The sequence below is a fragment of the Netta rufina genome (assembly GCF_964035555.1).
Source record: "Netta rufina genome assembly, chromosome: 6".
Lineage (NCBI taxonomy): Eukaryota > Metazoa > Chordata > Aves > Anseriformes > Anatidae > Netta > Netta rufina.
In genome coordinates, this window is record NC_140129.1 from 23040216 (window position 1) to 23059046 (window position 18831).

The following is an 18831-nucleotide window of genomic DNA, read 5'->3' on the forward strand; positions in this document are numbered from 1 at the left end:
TAGTAATTTTTAAACAGTTAGGACTACACAGTAATAAGCAGACTTTTTATTCAAAGATGTATTTGATGCAATTGTAAAGCAAAATAGATTCTTACTTAAAATTATTGCTTATATTTGTTTGTGCTATCATTCTAGCAACAAACTTTTGCAAACAAAAAAAAAAATCCCAACACAGAATTAGAAAGAAATATTGCAACCAATACACTAGAAAAGTTTTCATTTCATAACTCTTCTGTATTCTTGACCCAATGAAAAATTACTAGCACTGGCACAGTGAGAAAGTCCTCTAGTGACAGGCTGTGCATAACATTAAACACACAGGAACATTACCTCAACACATGCTAAACACATATTCCTAGTGAATGAGTTTTACAGACAAATAAAACTTGGGGAAAAAGACAGAAATCATCCTTAATTAAACTATATTGGCTCAAATAGCTTGCATGTTTTCAAATTAATTTTGATGTCCTTCTTTACTTTGAAATACAAGCAGAAGCTGAAAGTAGGAGCAAATGGTTCTAAATTAATTCACCCAGATCATATTCTGTTAGTTTAACATTATTATTATACACTTGTAGTAATTGCTCTTTTGAGCAACTTACAGTTAATCAAGTTTGGCTTACAGTCATTCACATTATGACACTGATAATAGCAAACTGGTCTCATCCATGAATACCACGTATCTCCCTTTAGAGAGAAAAATTGTCTTCTATAAAATTTTAATTGTTTCACTTCATACAGCATGCTACTGCCTCAACATAAGGATTCTTCACCTACAGGGAAAGGAACTCACTTAGTCACACATTCCTAGAGGGTCTCCACTGGCATGTGGTTATGTATAGAAAATTCCTGGCTAAGGTAGCCATCTTCAGTAACAGATGCTAGTTAGCAAAGCCCTAGGAGGCTTTAAGTGCACAAGGGAACCAAATCAGGCCAGACTTGACACTGCTTTTTATATTCTCCAAGAGAGTTAACCTAGAGGCCTAACAACCTGATGCTACTATTTCAGTCCTGATGATAGTGGCAGTCAGGGCGCTGCTTCAAACACTGGCAATGTTCTTGAAAGCTGACACTTCCAAAGTTCTTTCAGAATAATTCATGAATCCACTTTCAACCAAAAAAAAAATTACTAAATTATGTGCACTGGATATAAATACATATGCAAGCAGACAAAAAGCCCTTCAGAAAATAGACTGGAGTGATTCAGCAATAAAAGAAGAGGAAAATCGCTTTCCCTGATCAGTGTGGAATAGGAATATCTCTCAAGTTAATATTTTCATTTCAAAAGATAATTTAAAATAAATGACGATACATCATTTCTAAGTAATTACTAAGTATTAATGTATTTATTCCTATGCAAACACTCAGTTCTTCAATGCTATATTCAGATCAGTAGCTGCTTACACCTACATAGGGGAGTACAACCACAGGAGTACAGTCCATGCACTGCTGACAACCTTTTCTAAGACCCCACATGCCACACAGCCAGTATACAGAGGCCATCACCATGATATTAAAAAAGCAAATGACCAAATAAAGAAAATTGGAAGTTGCCAACTCACCTCTCATAAATACTATGTAGGCTCTCTCTATGCTAATCTATTACATGATGATCTCCCTTCAAAGAGTGAAAATACACAAAGCTAGGAGATACAATCACTGATGTCAGAAACATAATTTAGAATTTCTATGCACAAGGACTACAAAATCTCTCTGCAGTTGGAGATGTGAAGAACTCATGAGGCAATAAGGGACATTATAGAATAATATCTCCCTGAGTTAGGTTAAAATCTCAGTACAAATTCTAAATGCACTTAGAAGTATACAGTATTTCTTTGTGCATATTATCGCAGCTGCAGAAGCTTTTCCCAAAAGATATTCCATATTTTAATTCATGGCAATATAATTACCATTTTGCAAATGTGAAAATTTTAACATTTCATTAGAAATGGGTATAGACAGGTGTAAATACAATAACATTTTATAGTTATTTGACAAATGTTAAAGCAAAAAGCTGATAGTCCATTCCCTTTGGAGAATCAACAGGTATCTCTTTACAGCATACAGAAGCATTATTCACAATATACAGTTTGATCTTACTTTATTTTTTCTTCAGAGAAAAAGAGCAAGAATTAAAAAAAAACAAAGGCAAATTCAGAGTTCCTATGGATTATGTAAGATGAAACAACAGTCACTCTGAATCCATCACAAACCAGCTTTATGTCAGAGACCTGACAAAAGCAGGTAGCAAGTAGACAGCAGAAGATCCATCACTCAACTTTTGAGATTCAATTTAAGTCAGATTTGCTAGTACTAGCAATCATGACAGAGAACATTTGAGATCAATTAAAAGTATCGCAGATTATAAAAGTAAGGTGAAATGATGTAGTGCTGTACCAAACAAGCTGGAAGAAAAACACTGAGACATATTCCTCAGCAACATTTTGAAGAAACAACTTTACTATGTGTATTAGTGGCTACAGCACAAGCAATATGAATGATGCCAAAAATCACAGTTCGGGTTTGTTCAAAAAGCTTCTGATGACAGTATTAGAAAGCACTGCTAATACAAGAGAAATGGAACATCAACAGGAAGACTTGGATTACTTTTAGGACCACAAGAATAAAACTGAGGTAACATTTAATAATGGAAAATGCAATGATGTGAACTTAAGATCACTGAGTTTCTGCTAGAAATTGAGAGCTCGGGAGCTGAAAACCACAGTGGGAGAACTGAGGGGGCAAAAGCTGATCACAGAGTAATTATGAGCTACCAATGTGATGTCCCTATGGAAAAGGAAATGAAATCTTTAAATTACCAGAGAAGATATTTCTCATATACAGATATCAATATTAATGCAATAATATGAAGCTTATTAAAAGCATATTGTTCATGATTCTGATCATCTATGCTTAAAAAAATTAATTCAAACTGCAAGAGATAAAGACTTCTACAAAGGTCAAGGAAATTTGGAGAAGAAACTGAAAGGGTTTGTTTTGCTTAGCTTAACAAAGTAAAGACTAAAGGGGAGGTCTGTGTAACTGTGAAGATGCCAGTGACAAGGAAAAGCATAAATATTTGGTAAAAGAACTATTGTGAAACAAGCATAAATACATAAAATTTGTAATGCTGTTAGTTTGGGTTTTGTTTTCACTACCTATCAGAAGCTGAAGGTCTGCAAGAGCAAGAAACCAAAGACCAAGACTATGCCTTTCTTTCCTATATATTTGCAGGACAGGATCATGAAAATGCAGGGGTGAAGAAAAAAAGCTGAAATTTAATGAACAGCAGGATTAGTAATGATAGCAGTACTGAGAAAATTCAAGAGACTAAACCTACTGGAAATAAGTTTAGAACCCTGAACCAAATTAAAAATAAATAAATCAAAGTTTAAAAATTAAATAAACACAAATGACTCAGCAACAGCTGGCTTCTGTACTGAAGACACCAAGGTTTCTTCTTGATACACTGAATGGTATTAGCAATATAAATAATTTCTCTTAACCAAAATAATTCATCAGATCTTAAGTTTCAGCTGATCATTTACATCAACACAGATTCAAAAATATCTTTGTACTTGAGTGGAATAAGCTCAAAAGTAATTAACGATAGCCTATTCCTCTTTAATCCTAATGAAAGGACTGTTTCTATTACCTTCCTTTAGTCTACATATTTCCCTCTTACTTAATTCTCCCATTAAATTACTGAGAGTGGGGCATGTTGTAAAATGTAAAAACCCTTCTCTAGGCAAAAAATAAATCCATTTAGAAAATATAAGTTTAAATTTATTAACTCTGTGAAATCTTGTGATAATTTATGGATATGCTTGCTCTGTTCTCTTGAATGAAATACTGTTCAAAGACTCTCCTTTTGCGATTATTTCAACAGGCATTACATAAATCTAATCAGCTCATCTGTGGATAACCATGACTGTGCTTAAAGGAAACTTGAAGTATTTATAAAACAAAATAGAAAATGAGCAGAGACAGACCTGAACCACCACTGCATAGTCAAAATGTACAAAGGAACTGCTTGGTTCCAACTTTTCCTAACAGTTAATACAGCAGTATCAAAATCTGACGTGCCAAATACCCCATAATCAATGTTTCTGCACCCTGGCACTAAAACTGAAGCCTGTATCCACTCTCTGATGATCCAGGTCGCTGCTGCTGACAAATTAGAATAAATGCATAACAAACAGTGGAAAAAAAAAATGAAAAAGAAAAAAGAAAAAAGAAAGAAAAAGAAAAAGAAAAAGAAAAAGAAAAAGAAAAAGAAAAAGAAAAAGAAAAAGAAAAAGAAAAAGAAAAAGAAAAAGAAAAAGAAAAAGAAAAATGAAAAAGAAAAAGAAAAATGAAAAAGAAAAAGAAAAAGAAAAAGAAAAAAGGGAAAATATTTCTTACCGATATTTTAAATTCAAAAACATCTTGAAAATGCCTGGCAACCCAATCCCCAAAAGACAATGCAGGAGAAAGCAGAGATCCCCTGTGTTTCAGACTGTTGATGAACACAGAGTCTAAAGGTGTAGACATATACTAGTAATGTTATACTTGCAGTGTACATAAAAGAGATAGGTGCTTACATTTGTACTTGGAGAAACACAAAAAATAAATGCAAACAAAATCTCTCCATCGTTCGCAATTGTATGTTTTCTTTCCTAGCAATATTATCATTTTCTAGACTGTATGACTTTAATATTTGTAAAATCAAAAAATTTGTGAAATGATAAATTTTAAACTTTTGTCTACAAGGCTATATATAAAATGACCATGATTTTCCTTTCAGACTTTGCAAAAAGCAAAGGTTTTTACCTTTTTAAGCACCTCAACAGTATTTTAACTTATGCCATAGCCTGTGAAAAACTTTATTCTTTTATTAAGCAACTAGGACATGGCTGACCTCCAACCACTAGGGAAGCTAATATTGACCATAAGAAAACATTCTCCTATCCCCAGAAGGTCCCCAGAAGCAGAGGGTGGAGTTTAGACTCCATGTTGTACAGGGCAACATAAATTTATTTTCCTCACAAAAGAAAAAATAACAATTTGATCAATAATGCTGGAATCTGATTATCAAAGCAAGTGCTGCCTGCCTTTCTACAGAAGGAACAGGACAGATGATGATGCTCTGCATACCTCCCAAATATTAAGCAATATAACTAGGCTGCACCTTTGGTATTGCACAACTTGTACCTTTCTTTCAATTTCAACCCTTTTCATCTCTCCCTTGTCCCTGAAGACGAAGAAAAACTCCTTCCTCTTAAGAAAAAATTGTCAGTTCACTAATTCTAGCTTCTTAAGCGCCTCAGAAGAGATCTGACTTTTCTAAATATTTTGCATTAAAAAGTTCTCTTTCAAGGAAAAGAAATGTTAAATTTTGACATATAATTACCATTATCCTCTCTGCTGGCAGAAAATGATGGCAAAATGCCAACTTGCTTGTCTGCTATAGATAAGACATTTCCAAGCTTCCATCCTTCCCTTTAAAGAAAACAGAAGGGGAAGACCAGCCAGGAGAAAGCCTACCCTGTCAGCTGATCCTGTAAGAAATAAAATTAATATTCTCCTAGCAGAAATCATTTTCTTCTGAGCCTGAGGTAAATGATATGCTTTACCATATGTTATGATGGTCCTTTCAAGAATGACAAATTTGATGAATTTTTCCTGGATGGTCTTTCTCTCAATTCAATCTCTTCTCATCACCTCCAGCTTCTGCTGCAGGCAAACTCTCAAGGGGCATAAATCAGCATAGCATCACCAAATTATATAACTTCTACCCACTGGGGATTTAGCCCCTTCCACTTCAGATTCAGCACAAAAAAAAAAAAAAAAAAAAAAAGTGCATTCTTCAATAATCTCTTTGATATGTGTATAATTACCATGACCTATTGCTGAGCCTCGACACCGATACACTCATGAGCAGAAAATCTAGCCATTTTTCTTAAAGGAAGACCTCTAAAAAGACTATATCCACTCACAAAATACACAGAAACAGCTCTAAATCAGTAAAAGTGGTTCAATTCCACAAGTGAAAAAAAAAAAAAAAAAAAAAGATTTGTACAAGCTTCTTCAGAGTATATAAAAATACTAGCATACTGTTACAGACTCAGCTGTGCACTTCTCCTTAGTTTACCTATACATCTAAGCATTAGGAATGTCTGAATATTATTTGTCATAACAAAATGGTGCACATGGAGAGCAAACGGGCTAAGATTAACTGCACCAGCTCTGTCCTGCCATCCGTCTCTGGGAGACAGAGAAAAGCTATTCAAGCAGTACATGCCTAACTAAAAGCTAAACTTGTTATTTATGACTGCAGGCATCCACAGCCTAGATAGGCACTGAGTTAGGGACAGTCCTCCTTTTGTTGATGTAGGAAGAAGACAGGGGAGAAAGAGAAGTCCCCCAAACTTGGAGTAGGCCCCAAAGGATGCTAACATTAGGACACTGGATTGAATTACAAAATCAGAGAAACAAACTAAATAGGCTATAGAAACTAGACAAATTCATAGATGGAGAAAAGGGAAGAAAATCATCATTTCCTACAACAATTCAAAATGCTTTAAAACTGTAATTGCCCACACATTGTTTTAATATTTAAAACACAATTTACACCCAGCAAGGGTAAGAATAAAAACATTAAGATACCAAGAAAGAAAAATAGCTAATGGTTGCTTCAAAGATAGAAAACTAGGACAAATGCCTGTTGGAAGATACAGAGTCTCCCATAGGAGTTTCAAAAGTCAGACACTGCCTGCTTTTAAAGTTAAACTGCCTTTCAGCTAACTACTTCAGTACATGATACTTGTTAAAGAAGCAAAGCGGAAAGGCCAGAAAAAGGTAAAAGAAAAGCGAAATGCAGAAAACATAATACTTAGGGACACATTCCAGTCATGGGGACTTCCTTGTTTTTGAAGGGGGATTGGCAATTTCATATATGCTTATGTTACGATGGTAAGCAACAACAAGAAAAATAAATTAGTCAATTCTTGTAAATATTATTCAAAAGAAATGAATACACAGTTCTATTAAACACTGTTTCCTGCTGTAAGAAAAGAGAATACCGCAAACGCCAGAGTGAAATTGTAATACCTGGAGTGCAATAGCAGATCTTGAACAGCACCTATTGTGAAGACTCTTTATCCTTAAATAAAAATATTAACTGTGGCATTGTGTGACTGTTAAAACTTTGTTTAGCCAAAGGTGCAAGGACTTTTTTCCATGATTGTCCATAGTCATTCTTTCCTGGGTACATATATGCTATATACACACACAAGGAATGTATACCATTACTGATCCTAAAATATTCCATGACTTTGGGCTGCCTACCAGATTTCTTGTGCATTACACAGAAAACATAGCTATTGGTTGACAGTGTAAAACCTAAATGATCAGACCTATAATGATAATGAACCTCCTGCTTTGTCCTGAAAGAAAAATTCAGCAGCAATCAACTTTGCCTTTCCTTTTTCCTCTGCCTCAGAGAGGCAGAAAGAAAGAGTGGTGTGAACAGCTTCCTAAAGAATAATGATGGCTGATGGGAGGTCCCTGAATTAGATAATATCTTTCCTACTTTCATCTCCCTCCAGTGATCATCAGTGGGACAGTCATATATCCTCCACTGTCTTGCTTTCTTAAAGACTTACTGTTTTCGAAGTCAGGGAGAAAAAAGCACAGACAAGTTCTGAAGGAAATCCAAGGCTGCGTGGTACGAGATGACAGTCTGCTTCTGCAAGTGAGTATTAATTATACTGCCTGATAATCTCCCCTACTCAAAACCCTTTTTAAAACTGTCAGTTATTTTACAGCTGTGAGCCAGGTTCCATAAAAAATTCAGAGAAAAGGGTAACTACGAAGCAAGGTCATTCTCACGACAAGACAGTTGTCCAGCACCCTCATCGTACAGCAGAGGGCACATGGCGTTAACCTGTGCTATATCCAATGTTTCAAAAGACATCATCTTAGGTACTTAGATTAAAATCTGATCACTGAGTTCTCAGACCAGACTCCGGAACTAAATGAAGACCTGCAGCAATACCAAATTTGTATTGATGGAAAGATGTGACAGTAATCCACCAGAGAAATAATAATAAACATTTTATTTAAAAAAGTGATAGGATTTCCGCTTTTCTTTTCATTACCCCGTTTTCTTTTTAATAGGCACATCACTGAGGTATAAATGCTCTCATTATTGTAAAAAATGTTTCAATTTTTCATGCAAAAAATGTTATTCTATTTCCTTTGTCTTTACTGAAACAAATATTGACATTTAATACTGTGAAATTCACAGAGCTGATTAGAAGCTGACTTTGAATTGTCAGAACAGTCTGCACAAGAAATGGTGCTAGCTTTACTATTTGGGACATTCAAAACTCAGCTGAATAAAATGCTGTTAATCTCCTGCACAAAGCCATCTTTTGTTATCAGTGCACTAAAAAATTGTAGTCAATATCACACTTCTTAGCATGTTCAGTCATATCATGCCTCAAATATCAGGTAATTAAAACACCTTACCTAAATATGTAACTACATCACTATCACACCATCAAACCAGATATGTCTACATTATTCTGATTCTTGGACAGCTTAAGGAAAGAAGTGTTTAAATGCAGCTTACCATAAAAAAAAAAAAAAAAAAAAAAAAAAAAAAAAACTTCTAGGAAACTTGCCTACTATTTGCAATTTTGTTGTTAATAAAATCTTGAGGAGACACTAGTGACAGAATCATTGAACATTATAATTATCGAGCTTGTTTTTCCAAGCTTCCAAATTAAATTCCAACAGATGACCTCTACATTTTGACTAAGTTCTACTCTTATTACATAAAATTTTATGTTTGCTCTTCCTTGCTTGTGCTGTCATGCACTTCTACCAACTTGACATTCCTAAGTCTAAGCCTATTTTCCAGGTCATCGAGATGACTTTTGTGCAATGCCTTACAGCCACTGGTCTTTATACCTAGTTGGCACTGTGCTCACATGGAAACTTATACCACCTATCACTTTTGTTACCAATGAGGTAAAGCCTTCTGATCTTCTAAAAAGAACTTCTAGACAATTTGAAGCTTTTTAGAGACATGTTCATGTGTGTTAACCACACAAAATGTTTTTGAGCACCTGGTACACTACCCAGATGGAATACAAAACAATGTCAAAGGCTGACCACCAACCTCTCAGATGTTCAGCAAGCCAAAAATTCTTACATGCAATCAAGCATAATGGGCCATTCTGGTCATGCAAAACAGAAAATACACTGGCCAGACAAGAGACGGGTCTATTTCTTCTCAGCAAAATCTTTTTTTTCTCTTGTTTTGCCATTTTTCTTGTACATAATTTCATTTATAACATGATGTTTATAAAAGTCCAAGCAGCTATCAAAAGCCATATTAAAACAGCAGGTTCTTTTTAAAAAACATTTTTCAAGCAGCTTGAAAAAATAGCATTCAATAGTTATCTCTGATTTTAATAGCACAAGTGCAGATTTTTGCTGTTTGTTTAAGAAATACATGCATTGCATTTTATATGAACTCTTATTATGCAGTTTTGGTTTGAATCAGTGCTACCACAGAAGCAATGAAGGTGGGTAAAGGGCACAAAAAGCAGGAGAGAGAGCCTCAGGACTTCTTTTGCTCCTTCCCAGTGTGGAACCCTAGAAGGGCTCAGTGACACCTGACATCAGCAGGGTCCTGATTTCTGTTTGGTTCATCCCTTCTTTTGCCCCATCCAAGGACTTCCCAGGGTATCTCCCCCTGCTCCTTTACCAGAAGGTTTCTGCCTGACCCCCCATATTGAGCACCACCTCTCTATGCAGTCTATCAGCTATTCCATATACTAAATTAATAAATATAAACTGTACTAATTATTCATACAGTCCAGTCTGACACGTTAGATTGAATGTCATGATTATCCTAAAGGTAGAAAGTGTTGAGTTTTACATAACATATTCATTAAATGTAGTGAAGTAATTAAAGTATGTTAATTAGGTAACAGACAAAAAGAACTTACTATTTGGTAGAGACTGATCACTGCTAATACCTTGCATTGTGTTAATACCTTGGCTGTATTTTTATGCTTAATGAACAAAAGGGAAAAGCTGATTATTCAGAAAGCAGAAAAAAATCACATGTGTTACGTGTTGGAAAAATAGCCTCAGGTGACAGAGGAAACACATACCAATGGAACTGGCACTCTAACAAAGAAACTATCATTTCAAAACCCATAAACACTGTGCTGTCACTGAGAATTTTACATATTCAGATTCCAGAAAGCAATACTTCATTGTTAATGATGCCAATAAAGTTACAAAAAAATGATTTTACTTGCACAAGTTATCTGTTCTCCCTGTACTATGAAAATACTTTTTTCCCTTTTTTTAATTTACTTTATGAAAAATGAGATTAAAGCTTTCATATAATACAGTCTAGTTATCAAAACAATTGAGAAGCAAGAAATTATTTATTATACTGCTAAGCACATGGAGTAAACGTTGATGGGAAAAATGTATACATATGTCTGGCACATTCTGACCCACAGAATGCTCTATATGCAATTAAAATTTACTCTGGGCCCACATTAAAGCAATATTTTTTTTCTTCCATATTTTATCCCTCTGCTTTTCATGTGATTTGAAAGGGCATGAGCAAACTTAGAAAGCATTTTGATGTACGGTTATTAGGAAAAAAAAATAAAAATCCTGTTAGTCCTCCCAATAATATTAAGGTCTGTACTTCATCAGGAGACAACTGGAACAATTACAGTAACAAAGGAGAGAGATGCTGGCTTTCATAAACTACTCAGGACAAAAGTAAACTACTTAATTTCTTTGTGAAGCTCAGCAACATATATTTCGGATCTAGGCAAATCAACAGCCACCTAGTCCTACAGGCTTTTTTGTTTTATATTAAATTTCCATTTGTGGCTAAAATTCTGCTGCTATATATCTTGGATTCAACAGGGCAAAGAAATTCAGTGTTTGACCAGATCCTTAACCTGGCCAAGGCCTGGGCTCAGGCACTGCTCTTGCCTCCCAGCTGCCCACTCACCTTTCCGTAGTTCTCTGTAAAACAGTCTGCACATCCAGCACCACCTAAAATACAGAGAGGGCCACTGCTTCATTTTCTAGCAACTCTGTAACACCATCCACCCTCTTTGGTACACTTGAACATGGGATCTGCTTCTTTCCCCGACCCCTTCACCTCCCCTTAGCCCAACCACACGCAGCTGAAAACAGCACAGTCACACCTGCAGATTTTGCTCTACCACCGTTTTCCACAAAATGGCAGCCACCCCTCAGGGAGGGCCTGAAGAGAACGACTGGAACAGACTCAAGCTCACAACAGACCACAAGATTATTATCCCTAATGCTTACTGCTTAAGTGTAAGCTTATTAACACCAATTTCTGAGCACTCAGTTGCAAGGTCTTTCTCCTCTCACTAGTTATGACCATTCTGAGAAAATTTAGTCTCAAGTAAACTTCCTTCAAGAACACAGCACACCACTGCCCAGGACTAACACCTAATTAGAGAGGACAGCACACTAAGTACAAAGGGCAGACCACATTAACATGAGTTACATGCACATTCACAATATTCACCACTGTTGTATAAAGTTTCTTATATTAAGAATTAACAGAGGTGTCTAAAGAATAAGTTAATTTTGTTTACAGTTTGTCCTTCAGAAGAATTCATGAATTTGGAACTGCAGAGTTTTTGCCAGGAGAAGCTTGCAACATTTCCTATAACATGTTTCTGTAACATATAAACAGCATCAAACTGCTCTGCAAGAATTCATGTATCTCTACTGGATGAGTTATTTCCCTCAGCACATGAATCCTTTCTGATCTTTTCTCCATGCAGTTCGGTTTACTCCTGAATATAGTTACCTGAAAAGGATTTATTACAAACAAGTCTAATTATGCCTATAATTATTTTCAATGAAGGATGCTGATCTAAATGAAACCCTGTGAGTACAAACGAACAAAAAAAAAAAAAAGCAGAACTTGATCCAATTCTATGTGATTTTCCCTGCTGTATTTGCACTGAAATATGACTAAAATGCAATGGGTGACAGGATTAAGGATATTACAATTCTTGATGAAGTTAGTGGAGGGAGAAACAGGGCAATGACAGTATGTGTATATTATTTAAACAAAATTTGAAATAACCACTTGGCAAAAGATTAAAATACACAAACTCAAAGGGTTTCATCTCTTAATGATTACAAATTAATAATTAAAAACACAAGCAAGTCCCTTTCTTTATAAATTGTTGTTTCTTCCTGAAAACAGGAGGAAGCCTGTCAGTATGCAGGATACTTTAAAAAGTATTTAAGATTTGTAAACAAAGTTTACAAATGAAAACATTTGTATCAGTAAGTTAACCATTTAGGAAACAAAATATAGATGTCTGAAAACAAAAATTTCTTCAACCACAAAGAAGAGATGGGGGGCCTAATCAACTGTGCAAAATAACTGCAAGAGATTTTTTTTATTATTATTATTTTTAAAAATGACTTTAACAACAAGAACCCAGGAGCTCACAATAAGGAGTCTCTCGCCATCATTATAACATAATTTCTGGAATAAGCCAAGTAGATGAATGAACAATGATGGCTTTGCTTTTGTGAGACAACAATGTAACCTCATCCTTGCAAGGAGCTCAGGTACTAAGACGACAAGCATTACAATACTCTTTAAATTAAAAACATGTCCTTTTTAGCAAAAGGACAGATTGTTCACAGTTAGATTTCTGATCATGTTTTACAAATGACTGTGATTTGACAACTAACTGCTTTTAAGTTTCCTAAAAGAATTTTATGATTTTGTATAATTTAGCCTGTAGGCCAGAACTTAAATTTCTTTAAATTTACTTTTTGAATTTGGCTTAAAGAGCTTGAGCAGGTAAAGAAGGTGTGTTCGAATGCTCTGCAACCATCTTAATTTCATGAAACTGTCATGAAGTGCTCAACAAATATGTTCATTTAAAAAAGGAAAAGATGGCAAACGTAAAGCTTAAATGGTATAAGGATAGATGATGATAAAGTACAGTTTGTACTTCTTTGAGGGTTGAGAAGAATTATTTAGAGAATTATTTAGAATGGCATAAGCAAACATAATTCAAAACAGCATCAATAATTTTCCACTGTAAATTCAGATTAAAGTTCAGCAAGAACTTTCAAACAATTAGATTATGTAAGACTGTGAAACTGAACATACTAAATGAAATTGAAAACCCAACTTTCCAGACACCTAGAAGTGCTAGACAAAACACGAAGTAACAGCTGACTGTTTCCTTGTACAATTACTAGAAATAAAGAAATCATCTGTGTTGTCAGGAAATAAATATCCTCACTAATCTTACTCATTTACCTGATAACGGCTCACAAATAAATTAGCTTTTAATTTAAAAGGGTAAGAATATGTCTGACCTAAAGGAATCAGATAAAGAGACTCAATTAAATAATAATCAAGCATACATTTTCTGTTCATTCGTCAGCAGGATATAACCACATAAGGAGAGAAAAAAAACTTCCTTGATGTGTGACATAGTTTAAAAAGTCAATCTTGTTTTCCTATCAGCAAGATTAGAAAATGGATATCAAAAAAGGTACTGCAAGGATTTACATAAGGCACTAATAATTCAACAAGAAAATTAAACAGAAGTATTTCTGAATGGTCGTAAATGAATTGTAAAAATAAGGGGATAAAGTTAAATATTCAGAACATTCTCAAATGTCATGAAAAATTAATAAGCATGAAAATCACTTTAAAAGAAGGAAAAACTGTCTTCATAGTTCATCCTCTAAATTTTAAAATGGGGTGCTGGGGAATATGCCAGAATATCTGCTACTAATGTATCAGAACAATTACTGTTGTGATTCTTCCAACAAAAACTTACAACTGTGATATTTATAACACTGAGCCTAAATATAAGCAAGCCTCCAAGCAAAAATACATTACTCAGATGATAAATGTCTTTCACTACATTTTTGTCATTTTGTTCTAATAACAGTTGCCCTATTTTCAGAAATTGTATATCGTTCAGCCTTAACAAGTCTTTTCCAGAGGGAGAAAGACTATTAAATTTATTTTCCAATCATAACTAGTTGGAGAAAACTCTGTCTCCTTAAGTGAACATAATCTTTTGGTATGTAGAATCTTTTTTCCTTTAAAGCTTGGGTATTTAAACTATGAAAATAACCATATTTTTCCCAATGCAAAAAATAACCAAGCCAATGTTTCATGCCTATTTTGAAACTCCAATCAATTAGCTGGTGTCAAATTATGAACAGCAAAAAAATCACAATCACCTAAAAAAAATCCAGTTATGAGCAAGATAAGCATTTAAAAACTACATACTAATAAATTGGAAACTCTTCCAGTTCAAAATTTCTATTCTGTCCTTCCATTTCAAAATTTGACTACAGTCAAATTAAACCTAATTATTAAACCTAATACTAAACCTCCACCTACATTGGTTACAGTACATGCAACCAGTGATGCAGGGGTGCTATCCTCCTTTTTTGCTATCTCTTACAATCCTCATTTAGTCCATCCTGAGCATCCCAGGCCCATGACCAATATCTTCAACATATTTGCAATCAATGTCCAACTCTAGCTAGAAACGCTGATCCTAAAGAAATAGAGCATAGTTACATGAAATACTAAATGGCACTCTGTGAACAGTGTAAAGGCTTCACCATGCTCTCCTAACACAGGTCACTAAGTATTTGAGACAGAGGCGGAAAAACATTTTTTTTTTTTTCTGGAGAGAATCTGGTGTTATGATGAATTTCCACAGTAAATCAGCCAAATCCTGATTTTTTTAAAAATTCTGCAGTAGGGTCTTGTTTAACTAAAGCCTTTCTTCTGTAAAAATGATGGTCATAACACTATACCTCCTTATGTAATAAAACCCTGCCATCAAGGAGCATGCTGCAAAATTAAATTAAGAAAAAAAAAAAACAACTTACAGGAAGGTATGTACAGAAAGCACTCAAATATTACGTTGTAAAGCTGAAATTTCAGTGAAGTATCACTTACTGTAGTAACTGGATAAAGTTCCATGACAATTAATTAGACAAATTAACAACAACAACAAAAAAAACCTTCCAACTCTCATGTAATCCATTATGCAACCTTTCCAATGCATTATATAACATCAAGAAACCTCTGCAATGCACCAGTAATTCCATCTTCTGCATGGTATCATGCAGGTCCACCAGCAAGGCCACCTGTGATTCACTGGGGTGAAATTATTCACCTTGGAAGTGGAAGACACCTGTTCAAGGGCTCTCACAGTTGTTGAAGAGAAACTGCCACTAGATCACTTATGCTTTAAAAGAGTACTCTACAGTAAAAAACAGTCACACTACTTTTTTCTTGTTTAGATTAGAAGTCTCAAAAATTTTAGAAACATCAGAACAAATTGTAGCAGCAACTCTAAAATTATTTCAGCAGTATGAATTGAAATTTCCCTACTCCTCATAAAGAATAAGAACTATGAAATATACATGTAGATGCTAATTGAGTAGAATTTTAAGTCTCTCAGATTGATCCATTCTGGATATAGTGAACCAGAAGATATTCTCACACGAGAAGTGGACACTCCAGAGTACACTTGTATTTTAGTCTATGCCCATCTTTCCTACCTCCAACTTAAACATCTTCATATACAAAGAAATAAATGAGAAAATAGTATTTTTTAAATGAAAACCAGTCAGCAGAAAGTATCCCATTAGAGTGATCACAAAGAAAATGCAGTTTGAGAACAGACTCATTATTGCTGAAGGGAACAAAAACTAAAATGTACCTAGAGAAGCAAACATCTTTAATCACTTGCCTAACTAAACGCACAGCAGACTTTGCCACAGGCACCTTACCTCTGTAGCCCTCTCCAGGTTCTTCTCTTTTGTACTACATCCTAAGCAAAGCAGATCAAGTTAAGACAAAACAAATACGAACATTATTTAAATGAGCTTGTAGGAAATTCTAGTTTAGTAGTCTATTTTAATCTTGTTTTGCAGTTAAATCATTAGGTACTTTCCTAAACGGAGATCTATTCTCATTGCTTAGTGTAACACTGGAAGCATACTGAGTTTAACAAGAGCAAGTGCCAGATTCTGCACCCAGGACATGACAACACCAGCTATATGTACAAACCAGGGGACAGAAGGCTGGAGAACAGTCCCACAGAAAGGAATCTGCAGGTTGTGGTCAATGGCAAGTTGCATGTGAGTTAGCGGCGTGCCCTGGCAGCCAAAAGGGCATCAGGCCCAACACTGCTAGCGGCCAGGGGAAGGGACTGTCCCGCTCTGCTCTGGTGTGGCCTCACCTCCAGTACTGCATGTGGTTCTGGGCGCAAGAATATAGGAAAGACATAAAACTGTTAGAGAGCATCCAAAGGAGGGAAACAATGATGGCAAAGGGTCTAGAGGGCAAGACATATGAGGAACGGCTGAGGTCCCTTGGTTTGTTCAACCCAGAGCAGAGCAGGCTGAGGGGAGGCCTCATGGCAGCCTGCAGCTCCCTCACGAGGGGAATGGAGGGGCAGGTGCTGAGCTCTGCTCTCTGGGGACAGCAACAGGACCCGAGGGAACAGCATGGAGCTGGGACAGGGGAGGGTCTGGCTGGGGGTTAGGGAAAGATTCTGCACCCAGAGGTGGTCAGGCACTGGGACAGGGTCCCCAGGGCAGCGGTCACAGCACCAAGCCTGCCAGAGTTCAAGAAGCATTTGGACAGCACTCTCAGACATAGGGTCTGATTTGTGGGGTGGTCCTGCTTGGGGCCATGAGCTGGACTCCTTGTGGATCCCTTCCAACTTGGGATACTCTACGATTCTACGTAAACTACGATAAAATATATCTAGTCAGTGTTTAATAGCCAAGAGGATTCAATGCCTGCTTATATAACTCCTTTGGTGACTGTATATTTATTAACATTTTTTCAGTATTAATTTTCCATTATTTTGTAAGAAAATTATTACATTTGTTAGATTTTTTAAATTCAGATAAAGTGCCTGGGAATTTAATTCTATGAAACTACTATGCTAAACCTAATCTCAGTAGGAACTTGCATGAATTTTTGACATCTAAATGTCTTTGAAAATGTGCACAAATCCTTTAAATTTCCAGACTTAGTAATTCTCATATTCTCCAATATATTCCATGTATATATTTGGATGAAAGGCTTTCTTGCTTTTTCAACTCCCAGCTGGATTCTCAACTTTGAATGAATCCTGAATTGACCCATCAATCAGCTCTATCACACTTCGACATCTGCAAGTAATACAGTCCTGGTTTAGCTGGCTGGAAGTACAGACAGCTGAAGCAGCACAAAACCCAGTGATTAGGATCCTGAGTTTGTACGTTAATTTCAGACTGCTGCTGTTGTAGCTGTCAGCTGTCAGGGTTAGAAAGCCAATATTGTATAGAACCATATGCACAATCACACCAAGTGATAACCTGCTCCCGATGGTGTATCATAACGGACAAAGAGAGAACCAAAGAAGAGGAAAACCAAAAACAAAATGGAAACAATTAAGATGTTAGAATATTAGAACAGGATGCTATTACACATTTGTGTAAGCTGTAAAATTACTATAGAAATACCTGTGGCCAGAGGGGGGGGGGGGGGGGGGGCTATGATCCAATTTTCAGCTTTTAATAATAATCTTAGGCAACTCCACTGGTTTCAATAAATTTATAATGCATTGTACTTTCCCAAGTAAAATTTGGACAAGGCTTACTATACGTATAAACAAAAACTGTGTATGAAAAACTTTTACAGTCTGAATATTTCTTTATTCTAGATTAGATCCAAGCCTAGAGACTGAGTTTGAAATATTCTTAAAGATTTCTGCAATATACTTAAGCCTAAATATCTAAACCTGAGCATTAACCTTTAAAATAGAACGCAGGCTTGGTTTCTCATCATAACACAATCCAAAACTGAAAAACCAGTTCCTCAATCCTGATACAGAGAATATTTTCTTACGTTTCTTTCTTACTGATGTTTGAACATAGGATCTAGTCTTACCTAGTCCTACAAGGAAGATGTTTCACAAGCATCTCTATTCTACAGGTATTTGCATTCAATTTTTTATCGTAGCACCTCTGCACACCATTATAGACGTTCCTTTTAAATATTTGCAGTGGTGTAAGTTGAAAACCTGTTTTCATGTCTCTCCTGATCCATTGAAATGTGTGCGTGAAACAACCATCAATTTTGCATACAGTGGTGCTCTCAAATAAATTGGGGAAAAAAAATATATATATATTGCTCATTTTCCAACATACAAAGTTTTCCTGCCTCTCACAAACATTTACTAGGAGTGTGCATACTGCATAACTACACTGCTTGATTCTAGAGACCTGTATTCTCTTATGTGAAATTGCAGAGTAAGTGGAGACACACACCAAAATAAATAAATAAATAAATAAATAAAATAAAATAAATCATTATTTCAGTATCCAAAGACTGAAGCAGCAAAACTTTCAAAACAATGAATTTTCTAATTCCCGGATATGTTGCGATATCGTTCTTACATTACAACAGGCACGTGATGTCACCATCCAGGTAATGAGCTCTCTTTGCTTGCCAAAGCACAAAATAAAGATGCAAAGAGAGTGTGCAGAGCAGCAGCAAAGGGACAGAATAGATGCCATCTAGGGCCCATCAGTTAGATTACACATAGCTAGTAACACAATGAATCAACAAAGTGTAACAGTCTATAATTAATACAATTACAGTGAAAGCACTGGGCATCCATCATCAGCTCCTTCACTGGCTCTCCCAGGCTCAGTGGCAGCCTTCTACCCTCCTTTGAAGTTCAT

General features: G+C 35.7%; 1 protein-coding gene across 2 annotated transcripts in view; it reads right to left on the reverse strand.

The window, feature by feature from the left end:
* The window catches only part of SLC4A10 (solute carrier family 4 member 10), a gene marked incomplete at both ends in the record, with an annotated part of 152998 nt that overhangs the window by 119588 nt on the left and 14579 nt on the right, over positions 1 to 18831 (reverse strand). The window lies entirely within an intron of this gene.